Below are 7,427 nucleotides of genomic sequence, written 5' to 3'. Positions count from 1 at the left end.
CTCATCTGGCCATTAATTTAATTTAAATATGTATATAAGGTTCCTCTAAGAGTCTGCAAATACTATTGGTCCAATTAATAAACCAAATGTCCAATAGGAACAAATAGTACTTAGTTGACAGTTTTGCATGCAACTCTTAGTTTTAGTGTCAAATATCAAAGTTATGTATATTAACCCTAAAGAAGGCACAAAGACAAAATGTTGGTTCAAATAAAGATATATTCTTTTATATTTATCTGGAGCGTAAAGGTTGTTTTTTGTTATCAAAATGGTTTCTAAGTGATTCATTTTGTGTATAAGCAGTAATATTGGAAACCACTATATAAAATCATATACATATGCAAGCAACCAAAAAGTTTTTACACGTTGTTTTTGTTTTTATTTAGTGTAGGAATTATAGTAACATTTCAAGAAGCAACTAAAGACAAACTTTTGATTGGGAAGTAGTCAAAATGTTCTAGAGGGACACTATATCAAGAAAAAACATTCTTTATACTTGCTTTTAAAAAATATTTCTTTTGTGCTTCTCTACTTATTGAGAAAAAAAAGGAGGCATTATTCAACCTGATGAACTGTGTATATATTTTATCATATATTTTGAAGTATTAAAAACATATAATCACGTCAGGTTAGCATACTTTAGGAAGCAGCTTTGCTGCTGGTTGATTAGAGATCCTGTAACGAATTGCATGTAACTGTTTCATGTGTCTTTCTTTGGACTTATTATGAAATATTTGCTATATTAGCATTTCAAAGAAATCTAATTAGAAGTACAAAAGTGTTTTCTAGAAAATGAAACTTTCTGCATGTTTGTTACTACCTGTGTTGCTACTTTGTAGAAAATAAATGAAATTTTTTGCATGTTTGTTACTACCTGAGTTGCTGCTTTGTAGAAAATAAAACTTTCTGCATGTTTGTTGCTACTTGTGTTGTTACTTTGTAGAAAATGAAACTTTCTACATGTATGTTACTACCTGTGTTGCTACTTTGTAGAAAATAAATGAAACTTTCTGTATGTTTAAAATATTAAAACACACTAATCGGTTTTATTCACCAGTTCTAACAAACACGTTAAAGCACTCTAATTAGTTATATTTTTCACTTCTGCCAATCACATTAAAAGAAATGGTTTAAATAATTCACTAAACCAGTTTTGAATTTTGAAATTTGTACCCAGCAGGTAAAAAAGGAAAAAATTCATCTGATAATTTGTTTTTATTTAACTAAAGTAAGAGAAAGTGTTTATGATCTATGATATGATTTGAACATGACGATGACCGAAGAAGGTCGAAACGTTGTTGCTCTTCTACGTAAAATATTTTCTCAACCCAAACGAGCCTGGCATGGCCTAGCGCGTTAAGGCGTGCACTTCGTAATCTGAGCGTCGCGGGTTCGCGCCCGAGTCGCGCCAAACATGCTCGCCCTCCCAGCCGTGGGGGCGTTATAATGTGACGGTCAATCCCACTATTCGTTGGTAAAAGAGTAGCCCAAGAGTTGGCGGTGGGTGGTGATGACTAGCTGCCTTCCCTCTGGTCTTACACTGCTAAATTAGGGACGGCTAGCACAGATAGCCCTCGAGTAGCTTTGTGCGAAATTACAAAAACAAAACAAACTCAACCCAAACGAGCCGTTTTTGCATACATATGATATGATTTACTTCTCAAATGCCATGTCCTCAGTAATTCAGTGGTAAATCTGTGAACTTTTAACATTAAAGATTGAGTTTTGGTGTATATGGTGAGCCCAGCACAGATAACTCATTTTATAACATTGTGTCTTACTACAGCCAAACATACTTATCAAACGTTGTAATAATAGAAGACACTTTTGAAAAACTTCAACTTATTTTAGACGACTGAAGTTCTGTGCCAAGACTTCACATCTCCAACAAAGTTCCACTTCTTCACCAATGGTTTGTTAGGTTAATAAGGAGAATGGGTTTTATTTATTTATTTTTGTTACCAACAGAGAAAACCTTGTTGAAAAAATCAAACATCTCGATGTAGGATTCAAGATAAACCAAAGATTTGAGAAATACTCGGATTATCTAAAGAATTGTATTGAATACATTTAAGTTAGGTTGATTTACCAGCTTGTAACCTAGTTCTTCTCCAGAATTAAGGATAGGAAATGTTTTACTCGATGCATCTCTAAAACAGATACACAAATTTTCACTCACCGGCTTTGTCTACTTTTGATTCTCTAGGCGCTTGAGATTTACTAAAAATTTCAAAATATTCAATATTTCCAGTCTTTGTTAGGAAATTACGTGGAACGTGGCTCGTGTGAGATTTGAAATGCTAATTTTATATGTCTCTTATTTTAAATCCAAGATAAGCAAATTATGATAAATGTAGAAAAACATCTGCAGTTTACGTGTTTCTGTTTTGGACAAGTTTCGTATTTCAATTCTAATTGTTATGGAATAATGCTTTGAAAACGGTCTTTTTATGTGTAAAGGAAATTATTTTATATTTTTATCACGTTTTTAACTCACTGTATTTCTGTTAGAATTTTTATTTTAATATTTTGTTCCAATTAATTTTTGCCGTGTTTTTAAAACGTGATATCATGACTGCTATTGGTGTATTTAAAACTAGAACCTGGAATAGCGAACGAAACTAGTAAGTCATAATTACCGAAGTCCGGATGTTCTATTGACAAACGAAGTAGTAAACAAAACTGCGTCAATATAAACTTTATACTCTGGTGAATATGAAGAACAGTTAAACATATTTAACATTGGCGAATAACAGAAGTTACAGGTGACGACAAGATAACAATTTTGTTTGCCTTTATTTGAGGTGATAGGTTGTCAACAGGTGGCGTTTTTCTAATAAATGTATGACGTTAAAATCACACACAAAAGAGAACAAATATTAAACCAGTTTCACACTGCTATAATGGTGGCATAAAATTCTGTCATGTAACCATAACAGTCACTTGTTCAAGCGCCGAACTGGCAACAACGCAGAGATATTCAAACAGAAAAAGGAAAAAAATCCAACAGGAAAGTTGTATACTACGTCACTAAAATGTACTGCGACTGAACTAGTACAATCACTAAACTAAAATATTAGTACAGTAGAGAGGCATTTTACCAGAGGTGTCGTTCAGGGAGACAATTATATTTTTAAAAAGCTTTAAATTAAACTAAACCTTTACCACTCATGACAATAAAAAGTTAAGATGACACTTAAATAAAAAATGTTATATTACAAGGTATTTTGGAGCTAAATACGTAAATTAACCTACGGATCACCAATGTGGACTTCACACTGATATTTAAGCACTTTTTTTTTAAACTATGAATGCTCCAAATCGCTTGTGGCTCGATAACTATTAACTACAGGGTTTGATAAATTTTTGTTTCAGATTTTCACACAGATCTGTTTACAAAAGGTTCTCTGTACGTGGCTATCTTTAATTTTGAACTGATAAACTAAAATGATAACACCTAGTCAACTACCAACTCCTTAGTTGTTTGAATAATAGTATTGACTGCCGCTATGGTAACGTACGTTTTAGAAGCAACGATCCTCTTATGAAGTATCACAACGATCCTCTTGTAAAGTGTTACAACGATCCTCTTGGGAAGTGTCACATCAACCCCCTTATGAACTATCACAACAAACCTCCTGGGAAGTGTCACAACAATTATTTTCTGAAGTGTCACATCAATCCTCTTGTGAAGTATCACGATTCTTTTGTGAAGTGTTACAATGATCTTATTGTGAAATCTTACAACGATCCTTTTCCGAAGTGTCACAACTATTACTTGCAGAGTGTTAGAACAATGGTTTATTGTGAGTGTTATCCGATATTTAAGAACGAGGTGTCTGTGTGAAAGAACTTGAAAAACCAAATTTCCTGTTGACAGCTTGATTTCCGATTCTCACCTCTTCAGAAGCTACTTAATAAAGATCTAGAAATGTTAATGTTCTCATTTCAAGTTAAACATCTCTGGAGACTCATGAAGTAGAGTATAAGTTGGTAATTTACAAAAATAAAAATAAAACGGCCAGGCGTAGCCTAGTAGAATGTAGTTTACATGGGTGCGTTATATGTGATGGTCAATCCCATTATTCGTTGGTAAAAGAATAGCCCACGAGTTGGCAGTGGGAGGTGATGACTAGCTGTCTTTGCTCTAGTTTTACACTGCTAAATCAGAGACAGCTAGCGTAGATAACTCTCGTATAGCTTTAAGCGAAATTAAAAACAAGCAAAGAAACAGATCAAGATTAGAAATGATTATGTCCTCATTTTTTTTCACAAAAGTTCAGAAATGAAACAGCTATTGACGTTATTATTACTATATGTCAAGTTAAGAATTTGTCTCGAATGCACAAACAATAACAACATCTATTAAATGTTAACAAAGAATTCCACTTACACAAGTTTGATTCCATCAAAATATTTTATGCATTTATTTAGCAACCACTCATTAATCACACTTTGATTTCAGTTTTCTAGACCACTCTCATGGCTCGGTATTAATTTTCAAGGACTTGTAACGCTGAAAATTGGGTTCGATACCCATGCACAGAGCACAGATTGCCCATTGTGCAGTTTTGTGCTTAAAATCGTGCACAGAAAACAAAATTCTAAACAATTTCTTTTTTTTTTCTTTTACGGTTTTCGACGAGATGTCGTGCAAGAAATGTATCTGAGTTTGATGCCCCTAGCGGTACGTCTGCAGACTTCCAGCACTAGAAACCGGTTGTCGATACCCGTGGTGTACAGATAACCCATCGTTTATCTTTACACACACACAAACTAAAGTTGATATAGATAAACCGCCACTTAATTATTGTTTTGTATCTTTAACAGGCTGTGTTTTAATTCGTGCTTTGCTGACACCCAGCTGGCCTAACAAGATACGGTATAGAATGAAACACCAGACAAGGTATGGTTGGAACACTCTAACGTGCTACTTTAAACAAGTTTTGGCCCAGTAAGAGTGATGTTAACTGTACTATTCGTCTGTGCGTTTGCTTTTATTAAGCTGTCTGTGCTACCGGTATCTAAACCCAGTTTTTAGCGCTATAAGTATTAAAACATAACATTGAACTACTGTGGGGCACTTAACTTATTATAAGGATGTTATAAGTCTCTGGATTACTGTCCAACTGTCATTTAATATAGATCAGTAAACACAACGAACTGTATTTTTGTTTGTAAGGCGAAAAAAAAAAGCCCTATCGGATAAACTATTAGTTTCATTCGATTTATTTTATTTTGTTAAGCACATGGGATGGGATAATTGCATTTGACCCACCGCAGGGATTGAATCCCGACATTCTAACGTTGAAGATGGAGGTGGGGGCATTTTCTTAGAAGAATTATCACTAGCCGTTAATTGGCATCACGTGCTTTACAAAGCACTGTTAATATTTAAAAATATGAGACAATACATCGAGTTGCAATTGTCTGGTCAAATAGCTGTTCATAATTTCTCTATAACACTAAAAAACAAAACAAAACTGGACATACCACAGATAGTCCTTGGTGTCGCTCTATGCATAGAAACAGACTAATAAATTGCAATATCTATGTTTCACAATAACAGCTCCATGCCAGCACAGCGGTAAGTCTATGGATTAACAACCCTAAAATCAGGGGTTCGATTCCTTTCGGCGGGCTGAGCAGATAGCCCGGTATAGCTTTGCTATACGAAAACACACAATAGTAGCTTTTATTTAAAAAAATAATCCTCGGCTATAATTTCGATGAGAGCTCTCGTAAATATCAGGTGTATGTTAGTTAGTGTCACACACCCCAACAGGAAGCTTCAAATCCCGCTTCTAGTCGGCTTAACAACATTTTACATTCAACTATAGCTAGTTGTACTACTACACTTCATTTGTGTAGCGCTAACTAGCGGTTTTATACGGATATCTTTTCAAATTTACTGCAGTGTTTCAAATTGTACACGCTAGACCAAAAATTCCGTCCAATAATAATATGAAAAAAAAAATGGTGAAAATACAGTGAGTCATCGTATACTTTAACCTACATATAGGCACGTGCTCGTATGATGATACTCTTTCGCGGAAGAGCCAGGAAACGAATAAGTAAATAATGTACAGTATGTGTTACTGGAACATGATTTTAACCAACTCATGTGATATGTTTATATAATATCAAAGCTCTCTCTCTTGACTTTTTGCAAAGTTTGAAACGAGAAGAATAGATATTTTATATGATATGATAAAAATTTTCGACTTGTCCATGTGTCAGTTACTATGTGAACAGTAAAACAGTAAACAATTTTGGTCAATCTTATCTCTTTTCTTTTTTTCTTTGGGAAAGCGTATATAAGATATAAACTGTTTTGCTTTTTTCGTGAAAACAATTTGTCCATGAAAAGTTTTAAAGCATGAATACGTCATGATCTACACTCTCACTACTCGGTGCTATGTTACAGTACCTTGTAATACCATTAACTACCCTGCAAAGTTTACAATTTTGTTGCCATCTGAGCTCGTGGTCATGAAACTTTCAAATATAACTTCATGTTTAGATTCTACACAGTTTACTCGAAACTGAGAAAGCTACAAAATGCTGATATATGTAATTAAATTGGTTTTTCAGAAAAAATATAAATTATAAATTCAACACCTTTGCTACGGCAACCCTAAATTAGTTCATTCTCAAAAGATTAGTTTGAAAGGTCGCGAAATTAGTGTAATGGTCTCTGTATGCGTGATTAGTGTAATGGTCTCTGTATGCGTGATTAGTGTAATGGTCTCTGTATACGTGATTAGTGTAATGGTCTCTGTATACGTGTTATCAAAGTGGTTTATCCTGAAGTCAGAGGAAATGCATCTGTTGAATCCACAACTTATATAGTGATACGACAAACCAAGTCAAGAATAAAACGGTAGAGGATCAGAGATGAGGATAAGGCTACAAGAACATTTCAAAGTCCCTGATTTTCCCTTTGAGTGCAGTTCATCATTAAGAAGTGAAATATGCTTCATACCACCAAGTCGCTACCCACATCAGGCCACCCTTCCAAACTAAGCAGCTGGACAAGCAAGAAACTGGTTACAGATTTCACTGTGAAGCCAACAGTGACTTTGAAAGATTTGCAAACGTTTATGTTTAAAATAGAAGTCAGTGTTCATACATTGGCAATATTATGGTCCCTATTTAAAGCTGGCTTGTATGGCAGATTGGCAAGAAAGAATCTGTTACTGAAAAAGGATCATTTTAAGTCTCGTATGGAGTTTGTGACAAAGTATTTAAACGATACTATAGTCATGCGGAAGAAGGTTTTGTGGTCAGACGAGACAAAAATTGGTCTTTTTTGGTCTAAATTCAAGGTATTACGTCTGACCCTAGTCAAACACAGCACATCACCTATTCAAAGTCATCCCAACTGCCAAGCATGGTGATAGCAGCTTGTTATTTTTGGATATAGT

This window comes from Tachypleus tridentatus, chromosome 2 (genome assembly GCF_004210375.1).
Source record: "Tachypleus tridentatus isolate NWPU-2018 chromosome 2, ASM421037v1, whole genome shotgun sequence".
Lineage (NCBI taxonomy): Eukaryota > Metazoa > Arthropoda > Merostomata > Xiphosura > Limulidae > Tachypleus > Tachypleus tridentatus.
This window is presented reverse-complemented; position numbering follows the sequence as displayed.